The following is a 19,598-nucleotide window of genomic DNA, read 5'->3' as shown; positions in this document are numbered from 1 at the left end:
ACACTGCCTGCAGTAAAATTTGCATTACATAGAAATTACAGCATACAAACAGGCCATTCGGCCCAATTGGTCTATGGCGGTGCTTATGCTCCACACAAGCCTCCTACTTCATCTCACCCTATCAACATATGCTTTTATTCCTTTCTCCCTCATGTAGCTATCTAGCTTCCCCTTAAATGCATCTATGGCTTCCCCTTAAATGTATCTATGAATGCATTTGAATCATAGAATCATTGATTGTGAGGCAGGAGGCCATTCAGCCCATTGTGCCAGTACTCACATTTCAACTGGAGCGACCTACAGTAACCTCATTCCCCTGCCTATTCTCCATGTGTTGTTGTATTGTTCCTTTCATGACATGCGACAATGTTCGGCAAATGGATTAGTGATCGGGACAATAATTATGTTGGCTTCATCAAGAAATTATTCACAATTTAATCCCACAAAAATATATTTTAACTGAAAACAATCCTTTCTCTTGTGACAATATCACAATGCTGCCATTCTGAGCGCTACTAAAAGAAATATTGATTGGCTTGTTCCAAAAAAAAGTAATGTACTTGCAACATATGGCTGGTAGACAGGTTTTACTTTCCTTTAGGCGTCAACTTTCCATGTTCAGAATAAATCTTCCCTTAGTTCGCGATGCAGTGAGAAGTGGTGCAGTGAGAATTAAACAGTCTATTTACATAAGACACACACAGCTTTGCAGGTAATTAGCCCAGGCGTCTGACTAGTGAATGATGGCCAAACAAGATCACAGTTCTTAGTACTGTGCTCGGCAGTCAGCAGACTGCTTCACGTCATGCTACCTCCCAAGGCAGAGAAATTAACTTTTCATAGACGTTCGTCTCCCTGAGCAGGTCTAGCCAGGGCCTGATGGAGCATTTTTTTGATCACTTTATGTGATTGCCATTTAAAGCAACCTTTTGTCGCAGCGAGCCAGAATGTTTTCTCCGTCCTCTTGTTCAATGTAGATTAGGATTTGGATCTGTTTAGCTCCTGCTGGCTTAGCAACCCTAAGCCTTTTAATCTGGAGAGAGAAAAGTAAGATGGCTGCTGCCCCAACTTCCCAGAAGTCATTTCCTGATCTCACTGCTGGCGAGGAGCCTCGCCCACTGGGTGAGTGCATCTGAGAAATTCAGGTGTGTGCTGTGTGTGCGTGAATTTCAGATTCGCACGCCCTGCAGGTGCCCACCAGCAGTGCAAAGTGGGAGAATTCTTCTTCTTAGGCAGTCCCTCGGAACCGAGGATGACTTGCTTCCACATTAAAAATGAGTTCTCAGGTGACTGATCAGTCCAATGCGAGACCTACAGTCTCTGTCATAGGTGTGGCAGACGGTGGTTGAAGGGGCGGGTGGGTGGGGTGCTTGGGTTGACATGCGCTCCTTCTGCTGTTTGCGCTTGGCTTCCGCTTGCTCCCGGCGAAGAGACTCGAGGTGCTCGACGCCTTCCCGGATGCTTCTCCTCCACTTTGTGCGGTCTTGGGCCAGGGATTCCCAGGTGTCGGTGGGGATGTTGCACTTTTTCAAGGAGGCTTTGAGGGTGTCCTTGAAGCGTTTCCTCTGCCCACCTGGGGCTCTCTTGCCATGTTGGAGCTCCGAGTAGAGCACTTGGGAGAATGACTCCTCTCCTGTACTCCTGACTTTTTAAACTCTTTCAAGGTGATGCAATTCCTGCAATTTAGTGAAAGAGCAGGCATGAATAAGAAGTTATGCAAAGGAGGCAGAAAGTGCTAATGGATTGTTTGTCTATTCAGAACCATTCCTATCTCTCCGATCGTCGAATATTCGGAGAGAAAAAAATCTGTTTTTGTTTGTCAGATTATGAATGCATGGAGCATTCTACAGCTGCAGAGTTCAGTTGAGATGTGGGCCCTCGAGTCTAAGTCAAACCTGCCACTAGTCAGCTTAGCAAAGGGGAAGGTTTAAAAACCTCACTGCAGGGTGATAGTCAGAGGCCCAGGAGCAGCTCAGAGAGGGCCAGAAATTCTTAGTACAATTATACAGGGCCTTGGTGAGGCCACACCTGGAGCACTGTGTACAGTTTTAGTCTCCTTACCTAAGGAATGATATACTTGCCTTAGAGGGAGTGCAACGAAGGTTCACCAGACTGGTGAAATGTATCACTTCGCACTTTTTTGCGTTAAATCCTGTTGCTGTGTTCCTAATTTTCCCAGCTCCGTGGCCCCCGTTACTCATGCTCTCCCTCCCCCATGACCCCAAGCCCCCGATTCAATTCCGAAACCCGGTCTGACCTCTAACCCAACCCAAGGCCCTGCATCCTCTTGCGCCCTCCCTCCCACTCCCCCACATCTCCGAATGGACCCACTTGTTTGTGGGCCGTTAGCAGTGACCGATTTGTCTTCACTCATCACTTCGCCACCAGGCTACAACAAGATGCCAGCTGTCTGATAAGAAGGTCCGAGGCCTCAGGAGCTCCTCACACCTCACCAATTTCTAGGTCAATGACTACACTTCAAATGTATCATTTTGGCTTTGATGTGTTTTGAGGTGTACTAAGGATGTGAAAGGCGCTATTTAAATACAAGTCTTCATTTCTTAACAGTAGGAGGACTGAAGGCACAAGTTCCACTCCCTTGCCCCTGATTCCAGTCTCCTCGTTGACCACTCCCTCAGGCTGAAGCAAACTGTTCACAGTCTTGGCATCCTGTTCGACCCTGAGCTGAGCTTTAAACCCCAGTTCCTGTTTATGTGTCAGCCGTGTCTCAGTGGGTAACACTCTCACCTCTGAGTCAGAAGGTTGTGAGGTTGTAAGTCCCACTCCAGAGACTTGAGCACAAAAATCTAGGCTGACACTCCAGTGCGGTGCTGAGGGAGTGCTGCACTGTCGGAGGTGCCGTCTTTCGGAGGAGAAGTTAAACCGAGGCCACGCCTGCTCATTTTGCGCCCCTGCCAATGTTGAATTTTATCTCCCATATTCCACCTCCACATATCACCTGTATCCCTCCTTCCTGATCATCTCTGCTGCTGAATCCATTATAAATGTTTTGTCATCGCCAACTTGCCTTCTCTAACACTTCCCTTGCTTTTATCCGCCATCCTCCATAAACTCCAACTTGTTTAAAAGTCCATTGCTCGCCAGGTTCTGCCCACCCATCGCCCATCCTCGCTGATCTACAATAGCTCCCTGTGCGTTAAATTAAAACCTTAGCTTGCCCAAGTCTATAAATCACTCTCGATATCTGCAATCTCCTCCATCCCTGTATCACCTCCAGAATGCTCCATTCCTCTGACTATGGTGTCCTGTGCATTCCCCTGTCCCTTTGACTCACTCCATTACAACAGTGGCTACACTTCAAAAGTACTTCATTGGCTGTAAAGCGCTTTGGGACGTGCGGTGGTTATGAAAGGCGCTATATAAATGCAAGTCAGTCTTTTTTTCTTCCTTCCTTCCTTCCTTCCTTCCTTCCTTCCTTCCTTCCTTCCTTCCTTCCTTCCTTCCTTCCTTCCTTCCTTCCTTCCACTGCCTTAGTCCCAATCTTTGTGATTCCCTCCCGATCCCCCTCTGCTACTCTAGTTCTCTGAGTCCACCTTTACAAACCTTCTCATTGAGCAACTTCTGGTCACCCCTGATCTCTCCCTTCTTGCCTCAGCGTTGATTTCTTTATGCTTGCTTGAGAAGCACCATGGGACATTTCTTTTGGTTAAAAGTGCCAAATGAGTGCAAGCTGTTGTCGATGAATTAATGTTCTTTCTTAATTTTTTCAGCTGTTGAATGTACTTTCCTGTGCTTTCAGGAACAGGCAATGGAGAAAATGTTTATATAATGAAAGCAGCAGCTAAAATATTGTTACCAACGTCACAGAAACATTGGGGGGGGGGGATTTTAACCCCCCCCCCCCAATATGGGTGGGTTTGGGTCGTGTAAGGCTCGCAAAATTCTACAGGTCCCCCAAAACTAAGAAAAGAAGAGATTTTGGACTGTTTAAAAGAATATTGGGCCAAAAGGGGCTTAAAAATCAAAACCCCAGGATTTTTGGCTATTTTAAAAGGCATGTTCAGGCCTGTGGAAGGCTGCGACAAAAGGAGGTGGGATGGGCCCCTGTAATACAAACAGTTTGAGTATTGGCAAAGGCCAGATTGTCTGGGAATGTTCTGGACCGTCTCAGTCATTCCACATAAAGACAATAGGCCTACAGAAGGACAGTTCCCACCAAAAACTACAGGGCCATCAAGTACATGAATAATATAGTACATGCCACTAATCAACAAAAGAGACGCTGGCCCCAGCAGGAGAAGACAATCGAACAACAGACTAACCACTCAGAGAAACATCCAAAACCACTTCACACACTTAAACCGATTTTGAAGCAATCCTGAAACTAGCTAAAAGTCAATTAAAGATAGATGGGACCAGCCCGAAACTCAATAAGAATTTAAAAACGATTAAAATTAACGAGCCTGCCAAAATTAACAATGAGCCACAGAAGATAATTGTATAATTGAGGACTGCTTTTACACAGAAAACAGGTTGAAAGGAGAGCAGTTCAGAAAATTGAGTTCAGAAAGTACGGTTCAGAAGGAGTGAAGTTCAGTTCAGTTCGGTTCAGAAGAGTACTACTCATCATCATCATCACCGCACACAGTCGGAGAATCGGAGACTCGAGGAAAGGAGAATGAAATGGAAGGAGAAAAGAATCGCGGCAACCAAGGGCCCCAAGAAACCAACAACTAACAATATTACCAACAACAAGGTAATATTGGGCCACCGCGACCAACAAGAACACCAACCTGGAAGAAACCGAAGATTCACAAGTTTGTTTCCACTCTACAAGCTAGTCTGACTTACCCCTGGGTAAGATTTAATGCAAAAAGACTCGAAAACCTATACCTAACCAAAGGAAATTGGGTACTTACCCGATAAATCCAAATACGCACCCGACCACCTCAGCGGACACGCGAAGACTGAAAACCCAACGCAGGTGAAGTCTTCTACCACGTCCGGGGTATGGCAGACCCCAACCGCCACACCTAAAGAGAACCCCGAAATCGCGAACCTCTACAATCTGTCAAGAAAGTCGTTTGGTGAGCATTTCCTGGTCCTCTGGAATCCAACCTAGTTATTGTAGTGGGATTGGGAGGGGTGAAGTATTCTGTCTATTGTTATTCTCCCTCGTACATTCCGAAGTGTTCCCCCTTTTAGAGTGATAAGATTATTGTGTTATGTATATTTTCTTCTCTCAAATAAAAATCCAAGTTCTTTTAACCAACACAGTTGTCTGTTGCAATTTCATTACAACCCCCAAATAAGTCCAAAGTCTAGATCCAAGGGAGTGGGAGCGACTCGAACCGCTCAGGAGTCAGAGGCAAAGCTGACCACACACATCACCCCTTACAGACGGGTGGGAATTGAAAATTTTAAAAATCTCAAACCCGATCCTGACCCACCTCAAACGCCCCCACTTTTGGTTTTAACAGAGGCTCACAGGAGGCTGGTCACTCAATTAAATATTATAATAGGGCTGTGTGCCTCAGATTTTATCTGTCGTTCAGGTTTAACCCTTACCAGCCGGGTTTCCCGAGCCTCGGGAAACCCAGCAGCTGAAGGGAGGTGAGGACTACTGTGAGGAAGATGTAAATGCCTTTAAAGCACTGCCTGTGGGCTAGGAGGAGCAGGAGTGCTTCTAAACTAACCTGCTTGCTCCCTCCAAGATCAACAACACCCCTCCTCGCCCTCAATTAGAAACCCCCCCAGGATCGGATCCCCCGCCTCCCACGCTATCACTACCCCAGCAGCAGGCTCCCTACCTGCCCCCGGCCTGTGAAACATAGAAACAGAAACATAGATGATAGGAGCAGGAGTAGGCCATTCGGCCCCTCGAGCCTGCTCCGCCATTCGATGAGGTCATGGCTGATCATCCAAACTCAGTACCCCGTACCTGCCTTCTCCCCATATCCCTTGATACCTTTAGCTCTAAGAAATATATCTAACTCCTTCTTGAATATATTTAAAGAATTGGCCTCAACCGCCTTCTGTGGTAGAGAATTCCACAGGTTCACCACTCTCTGGGTGAAGAAAATCTTCCTCATCTCTGTCCTAAATGGCTTACCCCTTATCCTTAGACTATGACCCCTGGTTCTGGACTCTCCGACCATCGGGATCATTCTACCTGCATCTAGTTTGTCCAGACCTGTCAGAATTTTATAAGTTTCGATGAGATCCCCTCTCATTCTTCTAAACTCCAGCGAGTATAAGCCCAATCGACCCAATCTCTCCTCATACGTCATTCCTGCCATCCCAGGGATCAGCCTTGTGAATCTTCGCTGAACTCCTTCCATGGCAAGAACATCCTTCCTCAGATAAGGTGACCAAAACTGCACACAGTGCTCAAGGTGTGGTCTCACCAAGGCCCTGTACAACTGCAGCAGGACATCCTTGCTCCTGTACTCAAACCCTTTCACTATGAAGGCCAACATACCATTTGCCTTCTTCACCACCTGCTGCACCTGCATGCTTACCTTCAGCAACTGGTGCACAAGGACACCCAGGTCTCGTTGCACTTCCCCTTCTCCCAATCTATTGCCAATCAGATAATAGTCTGCCTTTCTGTTTTTGACACCAAAGTGGATAACCTCGCATTTATCCACGTTATATTGCATCTGCCACGCTTCTGCCCAATCACCCAACCTGTCCAAATCATCCTGGAGTTTCTCGGTATCCTCCTCGCTACACACACGCCCACCCAGCTTTGTGTCGTCTGCAAACTTGGAGATATTACATCTAGTTCCCTTTTCTATATCATGAATGTATATTGTGAATCGCTGGGGTCCAAGGATCGATCCCTGCGGCACCCCACTAGTCACTGCCTGCCACTCGGAAAAAGACCCGTTGATTCCTACTCTCTGCTTTCTGTCCGCCAACCAGTTCTCTATTCAAGCCAATACCTTGCCCCCAATCCCATGTGCCTTAACTTTACACACTAATCTCTTATGCGGGACCTTATCGAAAGCCTTTTGAAAGTCCAAATACACCACATCTACTGGTTCTCCCTTATCTATTTTCCCAGTTACATCCTCAAAAAATTCCAGTAGATTAGTCAAGCACGATTTACCTTTTGTAAATCCATGTTGACTTTGTTCGATCCTGTCACTTTTTTCCAAGTGCTCAGCTGTTACATCCCCACTACCGATGTCAGGCTTACTGGTCTGTAATTCCCTGCTTTCTCTCTACCACCCTTTTTGAATAGTTGGGTAACATTAGCTACCCTCCAATCCATGGGTACAGTTCCAGATTCCAGCGAATTTTGTAAGATGATCAGCAATGCATCTACTATTTCTAGGGCCACCTCCTTAAGTACCCTAGGATGTAGATTATCAGGCCCTGGGGATTTATCAGCCTTCAATCCCGTCAATTTCCCGAACACCGTTTCCCTACAAATACTGATTTCTTTCAGTTCCTCCCTCTCATCAGAACCTATGTTCTCCAACATCTCTGGGAGGTTATTTGTGTCCTCCTTTGTGAAGACAGAACCAAAATATGCATTTAATTGGTCTGCCATTTCTTTGTTCCCCATTATAACTTCCCTTGCTTCTGACTGCAAAGGACCTACACTTGATTTCACTAATCTTTTCTCTTCACATATCTATAAAAGCTCTTACAGTCAGTTTTTATGTTCCCTGCAAGCTTACTTTCATATTCTATTTTCCCCTTCTTAATTAATCCCTTTGTCCTCCTTTGTTGAATCCTAAACTGCTCCCAATCCTCAGGGTTACTGCTTTTTCTGGCCAATTTATATGCCCTCTCCTTGGATCTTATGCTACCCCTAATTTCCCTTGTTAGCCACGGTTGAGTCACCCTTTTTGTTTTATTCTTATCCCAAACTGGGATGAACGACTTCTGTCGTTCATCCATGCGGTCTTTGAATGTTTGCCATTGCCTATCCACATTCAAACCTTTGAGTGACATTCCCCAATCAATCCTACCCAATTTGCGCCTCATACCATCATAGTTTCCTTTATTTAAATTCAGGACCCTAGTCTCCGAGTCAACTACTTCACTCTCCATCCTAATGAAGAATTCTATCATATTATGATCGCTCTGACCCAAGGGGCCTCATACAACAAGATTGCTAATTAATCCTCTCTCATTACATAATACCCAGTCTAAGATGGCCTGATCTCTGGTTGGTTCCTCGACATATTGTTCCAGAAAACCATTCCGTAAACATTCTAGGAATTCCTCCTCCACAGTATTTTTACTAATTTGGTTAGCCCAATCTATATGTAAATTAAAGTCACTCATGATCAGTGCTGTGCCCTTACTGCATGCTTCTCTAATTTCCCTTTTAATGCCATCCCCAACCTCCGTATTACAGTTTGGAGGTCTATATACCAATCCCACTAAAGTTTTCTGCCCCTTGATATTTCTCAGTTCTACCCATACAGGTTCCGCATCATCAGAGTTAATATCCTTCCTTTCAATTGTGTTAATCCCCTCTTTAACCAGCAATGCTACCCCACCTCCCTTTCTTTTTTGCCTATCCTTCCTAAATATTGAATACCCCTGGATGTTGAGTTCACAGCCTTGGCCACCCTGGAGCCATGTTTCTGTAATCCCAATCAAATCACATTCGTTTACCTCTATTTGTGCAGCTAAATCATCCACCTTGCTCCGAATGCTCCTTGCATTAAGACACAAAGCCTTCAGGCTTGTTTTTTTAACGCTCTCAGACCTATATGAATTATTATTTACTGTGACCATGTTTGATTTAAACCGTTGAGTTATTTGCCTTCTAATTTTGTTTTTCTCCTTCCTGTCTTTTGCTTTTTTCCTTGTTTCCCTTTCCTCTGTCTCCCTGCTCAGGTTCCCAACCCCCTGCCACTTTAGTTTAAACCCTCCCCAACAGCACTAGCAAACACTCCCCCTAGGACATCGGTCCCGGCCCTGCCCAGGTGCAAACCGTCCCGTTTGTACTGATCCCACCTCTCCCAGAACCGGTTCCAATGTCCAAGGAATTTGAATCCCTCCCCCTTGCACCACTCCTCTAGCCACGTATTCATTTGATATATCCTCCTATTTCTACTCTGACTAGCACGTGGCACTGGTAGCAATCCTGAGATTACTACCTTTGAGGTCCTATTTTTTAATTTACCTCCTAACTCCCTATATTCTGCTTTTAGGCCCTCATCCCATTTGTTACCTATATCGTTGGTGCCTATGTGCACCACGACAACTGGCTGTTCGTCCTCCCCCTCCAAAATGTTCTGCAGCCGCTCCGAGACGTCCTTGACCCTTGCACCAGGGAGGCAACACACCATCCTGGAGTCTCGATTGCGGCCGCAAAAACGCCTATCTATTCCCCTTACAATTGAGTCCCCTTTCACTATAGCTCTTACACACTTTGTCCTCCCAGCCTGTGCAGCAGAGCCACCCATGGTGCCAGGAAGTTGGCTGCTGCTGCCTTCCCCTGATGAGTCATCCCCCCAACAGCATTCAAAGTGGTATATCTGTTTGAGAGGGGGATGGCGCCTCTTACTCTGCCTGCTGGTCACCCATTCCCTTCCTGCCTGTACACCCTTTACCTGCAGTGTGACCAACTCGCTAAATGTGATATTCACGATGTCCTCAGCATCGCGAATGCTCCAAAATGAATCCATCCACAGCTCCAGTGCCGCAATGCGGTCTGTCAGTAGTTGCAGCTGGACACACTTCCCGCACCCATGGTCATCAGGGATGCAGGAAGCATCCCTGATTTCCCACATAGAGCAGGAGGAGCATACTATGGGGCTGGGCTGTCCTGCCATGACTTACCCTTTAATTAATTAATTAAAATTAAATGAATCCCACCAATTTCACTTCAATTAAATGATATACTCAAAGGCCCTTGCTTAATAGTAGTCCCCGCTACACAACAGAGACCTTAGAAACCACAAAATTTAAGTTTAGAAAAATTTAGAAAGAAAATACTCACCAACCAATCACTTACCTGCTTCTTGGTGACGTCACACTTCGATTACTTTTTGCTTCCCTCTCCCGGAACCTGGATTGGTAAGCCACCTCTGGTGCTCCCTCGCAGGTCCGGCGCCTCTCCGCTCTCTCGGGGCTCTGGGCCTCGCTGCCTCGGGGCTGCTCCTTATGTACCGCCGCCTCTGGTGCTCCCTCGCAGGTCCGCTGCCTCTCCGCTCTCCGGAGTGTTCCCCGCCTGACAAGGAGACAAGCCTGTCAATCGGGCAGGGAACCTTATCATTGCTCAACTCTCCTACTCTTTGGGTCTGTTGCTTTGTTTTAGGTGTCATCTTGTCATGCAGTCTTGACATATTGCAAGTCGAAGTAGCACGTGCACAATGACAGGCATCATGTGTGTTAAATAAGTGGCACCCAGCTAGATCATGTTACAATCCATGTGTGATGTTCTTTGAAGATGTGAGTATGCGAAGACCTTCAATTGTAATTTACAGCTGTTACAAGTGTCCTATGAGTTTGCAAACTCATGTCTCTCATAGATCAGCAGTAAAAGACTTGCATTTATGTAGCGCTTTTTACAACCTCAGGACATCCCAAATCGCTTTACAGCCAATGAATTACTTTTGAAGTGTAGTCACTGTTGTAATGTAGGAAACACGGAAGCCAATTTGCGCCATGGCGGCACCTTCGGCAGTGCAGCACACCCTAATCAATAAATGTGCAATAGGTTGCCGAGCACTGCATTATGACATACACACATAAGTGGATTATGTGCTTGGTGAGTGGATCTGTTGCCTCACCTTATCCTTGTTCGGCACCTTATAGATTTCATAATCATAATCATAATCATAATCAACTTTATTGTCATTGTTAGTGCACAAGTGCAGTACAACGAAATGTAGGCTTGCGGCTCCCGAGAGTGTACATTTAGATTAAGACATTTAAACATTCAACATACATTTGGCTTGTAATACATTAACATAAACATAACCATAATAAAGTGCATTGGCAGATGTGCAGGCTTTAGAGTTTATTTGTGGAGTTCAGTAGGATGACAGCCCTGGGAAAGAAGCTGTTCCTAAATCTGGTCGTACGGGTGCGAATGCATCTGTAGCATCTCCCAGATGGCAGGAGGGCGAACAGACTGTGGCTGGGGTGGGTAGGGTCTTTGATGACGGACCGTGACCTCCGTAAACAGCGTTTCTGGTATATGTGCTCTATGGTCGGTAGCCGGGTGCCGGTAATGCGTTGGGCAGTTTTGACTACCCGCTGCAGGGCTTTCCGGTCATAGTAGCTACAGCTGCCATACCATACTGTGATACAATTCGTCAGGATGCTCTCTATTGTGCAGCGGTAAAAGTTAGAGAGGATCAGGGGTGACAGGTTACATCTCTTCAGCCTCCTTAGGCGCTGCTGGGCCTTCTTCACCAGAGAGGAGGTATTGAGGGACCAGGAGAGGTCTTCCGTGATGTGGTTCCGAGGAACTTAAAGCTGTCCACCCTTTCCACCACAGCCCCATTGATGTGGATTTCCATCTCCTTCCGTGCCCAAGTCTTGCAGGTGATGCACATGGATCTGAGTCTGGCCTCCACCTCCTGCCAGGCACGCTGCCCTGCTGTCCTATGAAAACGCAGTCCTACATAAGAACATAAGAACATAAGAAATAGGAGCAGGAATAGGCCACTTGGCCCCTCGAGCCTGCTCCGCCATTCAATAAGATCATGGCTGATCTTGGGCTCAAAACCACTACCCTGCCCGCTCCCCCATATCCCTTCACTCCCTTATCTTGCAAAAATCTGTCTATCTCCACCTTAAATGTATTTAATGACCCAGCCTCCACAGCTCTCTGTGGCAGAGAATTCCACAGATTTATGACCCTCTGAGAAAATATATTATTAATATATTAAGAGTAAGAGGATAACTAAAGAAATGGTAGGGCCTATTAGAGATCATGAGGGTAATCTGTGTGTGGAGGCGGGAGACGTCGGTAGGGTTCTTAATGAATACTTTGGGCTGGATTTTCATTCAGGAGTCGGGGAGGAGGTGGGACTACAACTTTCGGGGTTGTAGTCCCGCCTCCATCAAGATGTGGCCAATCCATGCGATTTTAACTTGATTGACCTTGTTGAGCCCGCCCAGCTGGCTCAGCAGGCCAATTAAGGGCCACCCGGCAACAGGTGACGTCACAGACTGAAATTTCATCTGTCAAGAGGTTTTGACAGAAGAAATATCAGTGTTTCACAGCTGTTTGAAGCTATCAAACACTGAGGCCTAGAAATTCGGTGGGGTTAGCGCCCAATTAGAGGCGTTAGAGGGTCTTGCGCCGGAATTATAGCTGGTAACGAAATTGCGTTGGGCCCTACCATCGGCGTTAGCCGGTAGCGCTGCACCGGCACCGATGACGTCATCGGTGTGTGCAGCGTCCCGGTTGCCGTGGTAACCCGGCCCCAAGCCCAAATTCAGTTGCGGCCGCCTCGCCCGTGGCAGCCGCAACCAACGATTGTTGAAAGGGATGTTACACACCTTTGCGCCAGCGCATAAAGGTGGAGCGGCAGCCGGCCGCTTTCCCGGCAGCCGCCTGCCCGCACCTCCCTCCCCGGACTCCTCCACCACCCCCCCGCGGCACTGATGTGTGTGGCCCGCGAGCCCGGCTCTTCCCCGAGGTGCCGGGCTCATTTGTCGGGCGAATCGACCGGCCAGCGGTCGGCTGCAGGCAGCTCCTCCTTAACAGAAGGAGGAGGCCTGCAGTACCCCAGCCTGCCGCACCGCCTCGGGTGCCGCAGCGGGGGATTAGCGCCTCAAAACTGCACTGAACGCCCATAGTGAGGCGCAAAAACCCTCCATTAGCGCCCGCCGCCGTCTGGGCCCGGGGCAACCGAATTTTCGTCGGGCGCAGCGGCATTAACGCCGGCGCAAAATTTCGGGCGCTAAAGCCCTGGCGGACCCACAACCGAATTTCTAGGCCTGACAGTCTTACTTGTAACCTGAGTCCTTCTCCACAGACTCAGTTGGAAATCTCTCCTGCACAGAAAGCTGAAGGCTGTCACTTTTGACAGTTCGCAGCCATTCTGCTTCCTATGCTAGTGAGATGAGGGACTCCCGAGACCTAAAGGAAAGAAGGCTGAAAAGGTAAGAAAAGGTAATTTAAACTTCTTTAAACACTTACACACACCAAACACACTTACCTTTGCACTCATGCACACATCACTCACCTGAACACCGACATCTCGACCCCTCCAAGTCCTTCAACCCAACGGCCCGCCTCGCAAACTTGGCGTGGTTTGGAGCCGTCAGGAATCCCACACTTCAGCATTAAAAATAGGGATTAGGCTAAAAACTGCCTGTTAACAGGCAGTTAATTGGCACTAATCCCTTCCCGCCTCGGGGAGGTGGGTCCAAGTGTGGGGCGGGTACCCGCCTCCTTTGAAACTGGCATGGAGGTGGGTTGGGTGTGGGATGGGGTCGGGACCCCTAATTTCAGGATTTGAACGCCCCCCCCGACACGCCTCCAATCCCGACTCCACGGCCCAATGAAAATCCTGGCCTTTGCGTCTGTTTTTACAAAGGAGAGGGGCGAAACAGACATTGCTATCGGCGGGGAGGAGTGTGAAATATTAGATGAAATAAACATAGTGAGAGAAGAAGTATTAAGGGGTTTAGCAGCTTTAAAAGTGGATAAATCCTCAGGACTGGATGAAATGCATCCCAGGCTGTTAAGCGAAGCAAAAGAGGAAATAGCAGAGGCACTGACCATCATTTTTCAATCCTCTCTGACTTCAGGTGTGGTGCCGGAGGACTGGAGGACTGCTAATGTGGTACCCTTGTTTAAAAAGGGAGAAAAGAATAGACCGAGTAATTACAGGCCAGTCAGCCTAACTTCGGTGGTGGGAAAATTATTGGTAATTCTGAAGGACAGGATAAATCTTCATTTAGAAAGACACGGATTAATCAAGGATAGTCAGCACGGATTTGTTAAGGGAAGGTCATGTCTGACAAACTTGATTGAATTTTTTGAGGAGGTAACGAGGAGGGTAGATGAGGGTTGTACATTTGATGTAGTGTATATGGACTTTAGCAAGGCTTTTGATAAGGTTCCACATGGCAGACTGGTCACGAAGTTAAAAGCCCATGGGATCCAGGGCAAAGTGTCAAGTTGGGTTCAAAACTGGCTCGGAGGCAGGAAGCAGAGGGTGTAAGAGCCATAAAAGCTTAAGAAAATACTTTAAAATAGTGGTTAAATGGCATAATACAGTTAATTTACCTGACCGACTTATTGTATTAAGAAACCCCCTATGTTCTTGCTCCAGTAGTATAGTCCGAGACACCCCCTTCATTCTTGCCACAATGGAACAGTCCCTAAGCCACACATGGGTGCAGCCATTTTACAGTTTAAACTGCACGTGGTTGAAGGAGGCAGAAGTTGTGAGGTTTGGAGCAGTACAGTTTTTGACCGTGTTCGTTTATACGTGTTTGCTTTGTAATTCCGTTTGTTAAGTGTTATAATAAACAGTTTAAAAGACAAAGCTACGTTTGGGAACGTTTTATTTCGACACACGTCTACTCGTTGTTAAAAACCCCACAGCTCAGTGGCTGCCTGTTTGGAAACTAAGAAGCGCCACTACATTAGTCAAAAACTTGCTCCCTAAGAAGGAAGGGACGGAATCGTCGGCGAACGTATACCCGAATGGTCACGGAGCCAGACGACAATATAAGAAAGCGAAGGTACAGTGACTGCTACTTGCTTTGTTCATTCTATTGAGAAGCTAAATAAGAGCTGTGGGTAAAATGGCCGAGGCCTTACGGAGCCAGGAGCTTCCATCAGCCAGAAAGATTGCTGGCCAAAAGAGGGAAATAAAGCTCACCCCAAAGGCAATGGAAGAGAAGTTACATAGAAGCATAGGTGCAAGGAAGGCTAAATTAGCTCAGATAACTGGAAAAATGAAGATAATCGATCGTCTCATGGAAGATAATGCTAATATTAAGAAAGCTGAAGACATGATGTATTACGATTTCTCCAAGTTGCATGAAGAATTTAATGTACTCAATGAAGATGTATTAGCACTTCTGCCTGAAGAAGAGGGAACCGCTGATCAGCACAACTGGTTTGATCTTAAATCAACCAGCATTAAGGACTATATCAAGGCCACGGAACAGTGGATGTTAAAGATTCGTCAAGACGCTGATACAGCAGAGAAAGATAAAGTTGACGATGAAGTCGGACCAGACGATAGCATTTCAGAGACTTCCGTCAGACCGAGCAAAAATCGAAAAGAAGGTAGCTCTGTTTCTGGACGCAGGTCAGTCGCTTCTACCACAAGCTCGTCGCGACGCATGAGAGCGGAGGCCGAACGGGCGGCGTTGATGGCGCGCGCAGCATCTTTAGCGGAGAAGCAAGCTCTTGAACGGGAAGAGGCCCAACTGCAGGTCCAAGAGGCCCAACTGCAGGCCCAATGGGCCCAGGTGCAGGCAAAGAAAGAACAGCTGGAGATAAAAACAGCTATCGAGGTCTCAGACGCCAGGTTGAGTGCGTACGAAGATTATGAAGGCTCACGGGACAGCGGGAGCCACTGCCAGTCAACGTCGTCACATAGAGTTGGATCCAGGGCACCTTCAAGAGTTACAACAGAGCCCGAAGGCAATCCCCTGGCATTACAGCGTGGAAGAGTGGCCTCTCCACTAACAGGAGCACGTGATGCTACCCCAGACGTCAGACGGTCTAGACTAGACCCTGCTGATGACCACCAGAGGCCTGAAGACACAGGGAGAAGCCTATACCGAGTGATGCAACGTCAGAACGAAATTACAGAGATGCTTGTAAAACAACAGAATCTGTTTCGACTCCCTCAAAGAGACATACCAGTGTTCCAAGGCGACCCACTCAAGTATAAGCCCTTCATCAGATCCTTTGAACAAGCCATTGACTCCAAAACAGAGAGCAGCAGTGATAAGTTGTACTACCTGGGACAGTACACCAGTGGTAAGCCACAAGACCTGGTCAGAAGCTGTGAACACATGAGACCGGACCGGGGATACATAGAAGCCAGGAAGTTGCTGCAGGAGCACTATGGTAACGAGCTGAAGATAGCCACTGCATATATCGAAAAGGCTACCAAGTGGCCACAGATCAGATCGGAGGACGGAGAGGCATTGAACGCATATGTTCTTTTCCTCATAGGATGTCGCAACACCATGGAGGATGTTGAATTCATGGAAGAGATGGACAATCCTACGACTATGAGAATCATCATCTCTAAGCTTCCTTACAGGATGAGAGAACAATGGAGAAGAACAGCCTTTGAGATAATGGAGAGACGGAAAGGTAGAGCCAGGTTTGCAGACTTAGTGAACTTTATAGACAAACAGGCTAAAATTGCTAGGGATCCATTGTTTGGAAACATCCAAGACGTCAGCCCGACCACCGATGGAAGAGTGAAAGCCAAGCCCGTTGAATCAAAGACTCTCAGGAAAGGTGGTTCCAGGGGAAGCAGCTTTGCAACTATCGTCACCCAGGCCGAGGAAGAAAGGCCCCAGAACTCATCTCCCAAAAAGAGCAGCACAGTGACGTCTGCTAATGCCTTTCAGAAGCCATGCTTATTCTGCCAGAAGAATCACACATTGGATTTCTGCAGCGACATCAAAGCACAGCCACATAAGGACAGAATCGAATTCCTGAAGTGCAACGGCCTATGCTTTGGATGTCTCTCTCAGGGGCACCTGAGTAGAAACTGTAAGCAAAGAACAACATGCAGAGAGTGCACTCGGAAACATCCCAGTCTGCTGCATATCCATAAAGAAGAACAAGTCTCTAAGGAGAGTGAAGAAAACAATACCGACGAGAAGGTTGTTTCAAGTGCTCTGGTGTCGCTAGAACCAGAGACTTGTGGACTCACTGGGGCCGGTGACAGTGATTGTATTCTTGCCATCGTACCAGTAAAGATCAAGTCTAAGAGGAGCGAGAAGCTTGTGGAGACTTACGCCTTCATGGATCCAGGTAGCTCAGCAACGTTCTGCACAGAATCACTCATGCGACAGCTGAACGTTAGAGGCAGAAGAACAGAAATCCTATTACGCACCATGGGTCAAGAGAAGTCAATGCAAAGTTATATCCTGTCAGACCTAGAAGTGTGTGGACTTGAAGAGAAGGACTTCATAGACCTGCCTAATGTTTTCACACAGAGGGAAATTCCTGTTAGAATAGGGAACCTAGCCCTGCAGAAGGATGTGGATAGATGGCCTTACCTAGAAAAGGTGCGTCTCCCATACATTGAAGCAGAAATTGGCCTATTAATTGGAACCAATGCCTACAAAACTATGGAGCCATGGCAGGTGATAAACAGCAAGGATGACGGACCCTACGCCGTCAGGACAGCCCTTGGATGGGTAGTCAATGGACCGGTAAGGAGAGATGATGGCCACAAGTCAAACAAGGAGGAACGACAAAATGTCACAGTTAATCGCATCTCTATCGCAAGCATTGAAGAGCTGTTGATACAGCAGTTCAATGCAGACTTCTCAGAACGCAGCTGTGAGGAAAAGACAGAGATGTCACAAGAAGACCACCAGTTCATGGGTTTGATGACAAGGTCTACACAGTTCATTAATGGCCACTATCACATTGGATTGCCACTGAGAAGACAGACCGCGAAGATGCCGAACAATCGCTGCATAGCAGAGCAACGCGCCATCAGTCTAAAGAGACAGCTGAACAAGAACCCCGACTTTCACGAAGACTACAAAGACTTCATGAGAAACATCATAGCGAAAGGCTATGCTGTAAAGGTGCCCGAGGAACAGTTGAACAGAGACGATGGAAGGGTCTGGTACATTCCTCATCACGGGGTGTATCACCCAAAGAAGAAAAAGATCCGTGTAGTGTTTGACTGCGCCGCCTCATTCAGAGGAACTTCACTGAATGACCAGCTGCTTCAAGGTCCTGATCTTACTAATACCCTCATTGGCGTCTTGACTAGGTTTAGACAAGAGCTCGTTGCCATGATGGCAGACATAGAATCAATGTTCTACCAAGTTAGAATCCCTGATGAAGATGCTGATCTTCTGCGCTTCCTTTGGTGGCCAGATGGCGACGTTAGTCAAGCGATGGTGGAATGTAGAATGGCCGTACACTTGTTCGGAGCCACATCATCTCCCAGCTGTGCAAGCTACGCTCTCAGAAAAACTGCAGAAGATGGCAAAGGCAAAGCACCATCAGAGGCTGTGGAGACAATCTTCAGAAACTTTTATGTCGACGACTGTCTGAAGTCCGTGTCAACAGAAGACGATGCCATCGCACCGTCAAGAGACCTTAGAACTCTGTGTTCGAATGGAGGATTCCATCTGACTAAGTGGATAAGCAACAGCAGAGCAGTTCTAGCTTCTATCCCAGAAAAGGAAAGAGCCACTGAAGTCAAAGATCTGGACCTGAGCCACGATGTCCTTCCTATCGAGAGAGCTCTTGGTGTACAATGGTGCATTGAGTCAGACACGTTCAACTTCAGGATAATGGTGAACAAAAGACCATCCACAAGACGAGGGATTCTCTCCGTGGTCAGTTCCATCTACGACCCTCTTGGATTCCTGGCACCACTCATTCTGCCGGTGAAGCTGATGCTACGAGAGCTGTGTAGAGACAAGAGAGGATGGGATGAAGATATCCCAGAAGGTCAAGCTCAGAGATGGCACAGATGGTTGACAGATTTGCAACAACTTTGTAGCTTCAACGTCAGTAGATGCATCAAGCCCGCGAGTTTTGGAGTTACAAAGACGGCTCGACTACATCATTTCTCGGACGCCAGTGAGGACGGCTATGGCACGGCTACTTACCTCTTGCTGACAAATCAACAGGGCCAGAAACATTGTGCCTTCCTCATGGGGAAATCCAGGGTGGCTCCGCTGAAGCAGGTCACCATCCCGAGACTGGAATTGACGGCAGCGGTTGTTGCAGTTAAAGTTGACCAGGTGATGCGGAAAGAGTTACAGCTCCCATTAGAAGAATCTGTCTTCTGGACGGATAGCACGACGGTGCTGAAGTATATAGAGAATGAGAAGATACGCTTCAAGACCTTCGTAGCAAACAGAATCTCATCCATTAGAGAAGCTACACAACCATCTCAATGGAGGTATGTAAACACCTCATTAAACCCAGCAGATCAAGCCTCACGGGGATTGAAGGCTGAAAACTTCATGAGGAGTGAAACTTGGATACAAGGCCCAAGTTATCCGCTGGAAACAGAGAGATCATGGCCAGAAAGACCAGATATGCCAAGTCAGATTGCTGAAGACGACGTCGAAGTCAAGAGATCAGTCACAGTAAATCTCATAAATACGAAAGAGAACTTTGACACAGTGAACAAGCTTGTTAACCATTTCTCAGGATGGCACCAGTTGAGGAAAGCAGTTGCATGGTTTCTAAGGTTGAAAGAGTTGCTGCTACACCTGAGCGGTAAGAGAAAAGAGTACCGAGCCACTATCAGTCAGTCTGAAAGTAACCCTGATAAGCAGAGAATGCTTCTACAGCAGTATACGCATCATCACAAGACCACATTGGGCAAGAATTCATTGACCGTGGAGGATTTGGCTAAGGCTGAGAAGGAGATAGTTCGCTTCAGTCAAAGACAAAGATACCCAGAAGAAATCGAAGCTCTACAGCGAAATACTCCAATCAAGAAAGGTAG

The sequence above is a fragment of the Somniosus microcephalus genome, chromosome 1 (assembly GCF_052327205.1).
Source record: "Somniosus microcephalus isolate GS21.2 chromosome 1, FLI_Smic_1.0, whole genome shotgun sequence".
NCBI lineage: Eukaryota > Metazoa > Chordata > Chondrichthyes > Squaliformes > Somniosidae > Somniosus > Somniosus microcephalus.
The sequence above is the reverse complement of the archived record's forward strand: the minus strand, read 5'-3'. Positions refer to the sequence as shown.